The 7,820-nt window shown below is 36.6% G+C and overlaps 1 pseudogene; it reads right to left on the minus strand.

Annotated features, from left to right (window-relative positions):
* Window positions 1-2,528: 2,528 nt before the first annotated feature.
* Window positions 2,529-7,674, minus strand: LOC133316937 (uncharacterized; annotated as a pseudogene).
* Between the last annotated feature and the right edge of the window lie 146 nt (window positions 7,675-7,820).

Consider the following 7,820-nt stretch of genomic DNA (forward strand, 5'->3'; position numbering starts at 1 on the left):
TATATATATTGCATACATAAAGAAATCTCAAATTTGAATCTCCAAGTATAATGATAAACGTATTATTCAGTTATGAATGCAGGGGATAGAAAAAAATAGTAAAATTTGCCTAAATATAGAGGGCTTAAGCCCCCATATGGGCACTTAAGCCCCACAAATTTAGAAAATGGAAATCACTCTCTGCCTCAGCTCGCTGAAATGCGCTTAAGCGCGCCCCACAATTGAAAATTTGCATTCGAACATCGCGCTTAAGCGCCCAACTCTGGGCTTAAGCACGCTTCATGTAAAAATTTGCTATTCCTCCCTGCCTCTCTGCTCTTAAGCTTGAGGAAGGGAGCTTGAGTGCGAGTCAAAACTTAAAAATTTCAATTCGAAGGCCGCGCTTAAACACCCAAAATGGGGCTTAAGCGTGCTTAATTAAGAAATTGCTCATTCGTCACTGCCTCAGCGCGCTGGAGAGCGCTTAAGCGCGCTCTCAACGTGAAAAAGCCCAAATTCAAAGGCCGCACTTAAGTGGGCATGTCAGCTCTTAAGCGCGCCCTCAGCATACTAATTTTTAAAAACCCTAATTTCCCCTATCTTCCCTCACTTAAAAATACCCAGAATTTCCTTTCCTTCAAAACACTTCTGCAAAAATCTTCTCAAATTCAAGATAATCAAATCACAATTGAAGCCATCACCGGACACTATTGATTTTTTTTTCGTCATCATCCTCACATCCTTCCGGTCACCATATCCTTACAACTTCCTTCTCCATTCTCGTAGCAAACAAGGTACATACCGAACCTATCTTTTTGCATGTGTTTCTTTATAATACCATTGTGAATAGGAATTGTTGTCTAATAATATGTTGAATGTATGCCCTAGAGGAATAAAGTTAAGTCGGATAAATTAGTTTTCTTGGCTTGGGAATTCTTGAATTTCGATAGTGACCTATTTAAAGAGCATAATAAATTTTTGAATTCAATTAAGAATCTTGCAATTGTTTCGGTTGAATTGTAAACTGGCTATCAAGATTATGCAGTTGAAGGAATTGTTTGTTGAATTTGGGAGGACTCAATCAATTATTACATTCAAACAATTGTCAAAACAGTATGCATGCATATTGTTTGATAAAATGTCAGGGTAAAGAGTGCATGTGTTACTACAACTATATGGGAGGGATATAGGTTCTTGGAAATTCATATCTTATCATACGGATATGATTAGTGAGGATAAGTTGGGAACCATGATAACTATAATGAATACATGTTGTGGTAATGTTGGTTCAAAGAATAAACCATGGATGATTAAAGATAAATGATATTATAAACATACATGGTGTTTGATAGATTACATGACTGATATCTAATCTTTGCACATTATTGGTTGTCATGAACCATCACAGAATTTATGGTCTCTAATAGAAGAGTGAGATGTAAACTTGAATGGAAGCCTTTGTTAGATTGGAAAATGGGTATTAGATATGACGATTAGCTATTGCAGTAATATAGTGGAATAGGTAACAATTGAAATCTCCAAGACCATGTCAAATATAAGTGTTGTTAAATGATATTGGTTAATCAGAATAGTTAGTAACCATGCTTTGAGAAACTTATTCTTTCAATATGGATACTCAGAAGGCCACTCTCGCACACAGCTCCTTCATTCAGTACCTGTGTATACAGGCAGAGGTTCAGATACCGGCGGAGGTTAAGGCTATGCCGGTCTGCCCCAAGATAGATGCTGCATTCATTACCTTCCATTTATGTGGTCCACCACCACCTCCTACAGCACCAGCAGAGCCTGTTCAGTAGGCAAGACAGTCGGATATTCCTGCTCTGTGAGACGCAGTACAGACCTTACAACGTCAGCAGGGATTCATCCGGAGGAGATCGCTTTACACACAGCACAGAAAGATAGCCTTCTAGGACTACATGTGTGCAAGGATGGCGAATTTATGCCAGCAGAGAGATATCATTGTACCATTATTCGGGCATCTAGCGTATTCTAGATCAGATGAGGAGAAGACATTCATGGCCTCTACATGGGCTGGTGCTAATACTACTACCGATGTTGCTACTACTGATATTCCTGCTGCTGATGCGACTGCGACCACTACTACAGCTGATGATCCTCAGGATGCTGCTGAGGAGGACACCTCACCTGCCACTGATTTGGAGGAGGATTTGCCCTCATATTAGTGTTTAGACATTTTGTTTCATTTATTTTGATTTATATTTTTGTTGATTTTAGTTCATGTTGATATGGTGCCGATGCACGGGAAAAAAATTGGTTTGTTTGGCATGGTGGGTCGGCCCTCCGGGCCGAACTCATTTTGTCAGTATTTCAAAGGTCCCAAACAGTCATTTTTTTAAATAACAAAACAGTCATTCATTGTTACATTAAAAATAGGAAAGAAAATAGGATAATAAAGGTCATATCTTTGAAGATAGATAAGGAAAAGAGACGCGAATAAACAATCATTTTTTTTGTCTTTACCTGTACCATACAACGAAGTTATATCTTTGAAGAAAGAACCCAATATACTATAGCAGTCTTTGAAATACTTCCTTGTAAACTATATTAAGGGTACTATTCGTAACGTTGCCATTTTCATCAAGTATCAATATCTTCAATCCATGCTTACTCTTTACTCTAGACAGTGCCACATATAATTGCCCATGAGTGAAGACAGGCTTAGGGAGATAAATTGCAACATGTGAAAATGATTGTCCTTGACTCTTGTTGATAGTCATGGCAAACGATACAATCAGGGGGAATTGTCTTATTTGGAAATTTACAGGAAATGTATGACTCGATAAGCTCATCGTCATTCTAGGGATTAACACAATTTCCCCTATATTGCTTCCTGTAAGTACAATTTCCTCAACAACATGATTCCCTAATTTTGTAATAAGCAATCTCGTGCCATTGCATAAACCTCTCGACTGATCAATATTTCTTAATAGCATTACTGGAACTTTAACTTTCAAGATTAATTTATTATCAGGAATCCCTGAGCATGATAATGTATTTAAGATCTCAGGGGTGATTTCATCATCCTCAACAGAGGAAGTTCCACCTTGCTTAAGAATTTTATCCAAACTCAAAAAAGTCCTTTCTTCACCAGGAATCATAGTCATTAGGTGCTCGTTTAGCATAGCAACATCGGACAATTTAGGAGTTAGAATAGCACGTTCTTTAAAGAAGGTCTGATCCAAAATATTATCCAAGAGATTCGGATAAACAAAATTAACCATATCCGATAGCGGATCTTCCGATTCTCTAATCAACAATTCATCTGGAATTGTTATAATAGATTCTCCATCAACATCATCACCAAGATTACCATCCCCAACTTTAAGTAGCCACTCAGAAAATTCTTTTATTTCCTCTAAATTGTGAGCGCTACTTTCAGAATTAAGACGCATGTTCTTGGTCAAAGTTAATAAATGACAATGGGACCATAGATGAGAAGAATTGATGGTTGCATGAACTATATCTTGTCTACTGCCATGAGGAATGACAGGTAATATTTGCCAAAAGTCACCTCCTAGAACAACAACTTTTGCACCAAATGGCATATCAACACAGCTTGTATCAGAAATTCTAAGAACATCTCTCAGTGTCCTATCCAGAGCCTCAAAGCAAAATCTATGTACCATTGGAGCTTCATCCCAAATGATTAACTTTGTTTTTGACAGCAACTCAGCTATAGTAGATTTCGGCCTTATATTACACGTTGAATCTTCATTGATTTGAATAGGAATACGAAATCTAGAATGCGCTGTTCGTCCTCCAGGAAGCAGAAGGGAAGCAATTCCGCTAGAAGCAACATTAAGTACGATTCCAGCTTTTGATCTAATAGATGCTGAAAGAGTATTCCAAATAAATATTTTTCCTGTACCACCGAACCCGTATAGGAAAAATAACCCTCCATTACCTGCCATAACTGCTGAAACAATTTTATCATAAACAGCTTTCTGCTCATCAGTGAGGGAATTAATTAGTCTTTTATGCTCCTCTTCCAAAGCAAATCTGTCATACATTAATTCATCCAACACTAATCGATTTTGCATATCAAGAAAAGTTTCACTATTGATGTGTGGCATTGATGGATAATCAGAGAGGCATTTCCCATTGCTCTGCAGTACCTTATCAATTTCTTCAAGAGTTATGTTTTTTATAGACTCTTCTGTAAGAATTGCATCTGACAAAGCATAAAATTCAAAGGAAAAAAAATTAAAAAATTAACAAAGATAAAGTAATCAAAGAAAGAAAAGAGAGCGAAATAAGTACTAAAGCATCATTTGCTGAATGCGGGCAAAAAAAAAACAAAATAAGCACTAAAGCAACATTTGCTGAATACGGGCAAAAAAAGCTAATAAGTACTAAGGCAGCATATGCTGATTTCGGTTAAACAAAAAAAAATTGTATGAAATATTATTATTAACACATACCTTGACGTCCTATTCTTTTCCTATGCCGATAAACAACGTCGTCGGATAAAAATTTCCAACACTCTTCCCAAACTTTTTCAGGTTTGTTCATTGAGTTGGCAAATAACAACAGAGCAAACAGACATCTAAGATAAGCAGCAGATCCCCAGGAACTTGCCTCCTTAATTGCATCAATGTACTCATTGTCATCATCCAGAAGTCCTAAAGAATAGCACGCATCCTTAAATGTAGGAAAAACCACGCCATTGATCGTTCTAAGATCTTCATAACTGGTGCAACCTCTTTGAAAATTAAGCAAGGTGCGAAGATATGAATCTTCTCCATTATTGGTAGAAAAACGATTTATCCTTCCAATGGAAAATCTTTTTTTTCTCGGATTCCATTCATGCGTTTTTTCTTTGAAAACAAATTCAGTCGGGTACTCTCCATAAGTTAGATGCCTACCTTCTGGATATTTTTTATCTTCATTCATCCAAGACTCAAAAATTGACAATGAGTTCATTGAGTTGGCAAATAACAACAGAGCAAACAGACATCTAAGATAAGCAGCAGATCCCCAGGAACTTGCCTCCTTAATTGCATCAATGTACTCATTGTCATCATCCAGAAGTCCTAAAGAATAGCACGCATCCTTAAATGTAGGAAAAACCACGCCATTGATCGTTCTAAGATCTTCATAACTGGTGCAACCTCTTTGAAAATTAAGCAAGGTGCAAAGATATGAATCTTCTCCATTATTGGTAGAAAAACGATTTATCCTTCCAATGGAAAATCCTTTTTTCTCGGATTCCATTCATGCGTTTTTTCTTTGAAAACAAATTCAGTCGGGTACTCTCCATAAGTTAGATGCCTACCTTCTGGATATTTTTATTTGCATCCATCCAAGACTCAAAAATTGACAGTCTAGACTCCGCCCTTGTCTTTACATCATACAACGAATCATTATCACTGAAAATAATGTTCTTTTCATTAGGCAAGTGAAATGGCAATCTCTGAACAGGGGGATATCTCGAATGAATGTCAAATCCAAATATTCTCCAAGCTGCTTTACATGCGGAGACATACCTATCATAAATAAATAAATCGGTGAACATTTAAGTTAATAATTTCTCAAAAAAATTGTGCCAATTTTGTGGGAAAGCAAAACACAATGGAGATTATTTTTAGTACCTGCAGTCATAAAACATTTTTATTTCATCGTCCGAATGATTTATGGCAGCTGTCACTCTGTCATTCCCTTTGTGGATGTATTTAAAAAGATATTTAATGGCACTTCTCTGGCAAGTATATTCAACGTTGATATGAGCCTGGTACTTTAAAAGAAGGTGTGCATTATAGGGCACAACATAACGATTATCAAGTTCAACACCATTTTTGTTCACAACTCTCCCATCATTTCTTTTCTTATAATGAGGAAATCCATCATCGTCAATCAAAGTACGGGAGCAGAAGTTTTTTGGAAATTTTTTTGAACACCGTCCGTCCTTCATGCAAGGAGATTTGTAATTTTCAGGACCACATAGACCATGTATCATGTAACTCGTGACAGCCACAAACAGCGTAGGATTCGTTTCCTTGTCAGGTATCTCCGTTGAAATCAATTTATCAATATCAAGAGCACTTTCAGCTTTGCTTGAAGGGTTTAAGAATAGAAGAATATGAGCATGAAGTAGTCCGCGCTTTTGGAATTCGATTGTACAAACATTTGTTACATTCAAAGAATATAACATAAGTAATAATAAGAATACAACAACGTTATAGAAAGATTCAATGCATGACGTAATTTTTTTTGTATAAAATCCAGTTAACAAAAAGAGTATCAAGTTTATAATATACTTACATGCAATGACTCTGCCAATAATATTTTCCTTTTTTAAATCATGTAGCAACTGGTCCAATTTGAACTTGAAGACTCTGCATAGAATATCAGGTCGATCTTCAGGGTTCAGCTGTCTGGCTCTAACAAATCGTGTAATTTCTGGCCACTTAGGATTGCAGGTAATTGTTATAAAATGATGAGGATATCCAGCCCAACGGCAAATTGTGAAAGCATCTTTACAATTTTCAGCCATATATCTAGGTCCGCCTGTGAATGAAGAAGGTATAATGATACGTTTTCAAGTGCTCAGTGCTGCATCTTCACCGCTATCTAATGAATGTTTTATATTTTTGTACAACTCAGCTCAAAGATGACTCTGGTTATATCGAATGAAATTAAGCCGTTCAAACTCAATCATAGTGTATGCATCAACCAGAAATTGTTGGAAAAGTTTTCTTGATCGATGTAGAATTTCTGATTCACCAGATCGCATCTGAAGTCTAAACGAAAAAAATTCCTTCATGCTGATCATGGCTCTTGCATTTTTCCTACAACTGGATACAGTACGCTGGACATCATCACGATAACCGTCTTCACCGTATGGAAATAACAATGGATACTGCAAGCCAAGATATAATGGATGCTTCACATCGATGTGCTGCAATGCTCTATCTTGTGTTTCAATAATGATATCCCTATCGCCCATAGCACTGTCTATATCTCCAACAATCAAAGCTGCCACTTCGGATGCTGTCGGAATTATAAACTCTTCCATCACTACCACGCCTTCGAATAAGCCTCAACTTTACACCATTAAAGTCATCTTCCTTATAACGGTCTCTAGCGTACCTGAAAGACTGAGCTATATTGTTGTGCTTATCGAACATCTCCTTCAATAATCGGATAATTTCAGGATCAAGCATATCTTCAGTACTGGTGGAACTGCAAATTTAATAAATAAAAAAATTGTCATTCATATTACTCAACATAAAAAGATACTCCACATATGAAACATGAGAATTGGGTCCAAAAAAAAATATACCTTAGACAACCAAGTCTGTTGTCCACTTCATGCTCAGTGTCGTAAATATAAAGTTGAGCAAATTTTGGAGACTGACTATCAGCAGGAAGAAGACTGCCAATTAAATGATGAACTCTCCCCCCAACTCTAAAACAGTAAGGGCCAGAACCTTGATTTACTGATCCATCCAGTTTTGCTCCAAAGGAGGTGAAGGAAAAAATCATATTGTACGCTCTAATATTTCGCAAAAAATGGCGGCTCGTCATATTGGAATTAGAATGCAATTGAAGCAATGTATCCAGAGCAGTTTTTAACAAAGGAAGTTGAACTTTTCCATTGCATAATGCTCGCAAACAAAAGTAGGATCCCCTGCGTCCCAATAATCTAAACATATACAAATATTTTTAGATTGAAATAAGCTTGGTTGTCAGACAGGAAGTTTTTTATTTGTAATAGCAAATATATAATTTGAAATTATAATTAAGACCTCCATTGATATAAAACGTGTTTCGCACATTGAAATTGTTTATATAAATAT

Source organism: Gastrolobium bilobum, unplaced genomic scaffold (genome assembly GCF_033153095.1).
Source record: "Gastrolobium bilobum isolate Gb01-03AN ecotype WA unplaced genomic scaffold, APGP_CSIRO_Gbil_v1 utg29767, whole genome shotgun sequence".
Lineage (NCBI taxonomy): Eukaryota > Viridiplantae > Streptophyta > Magnoliopsida > Fabales > Fabaceae > Gastrolobium > Gastrolobium bilobum.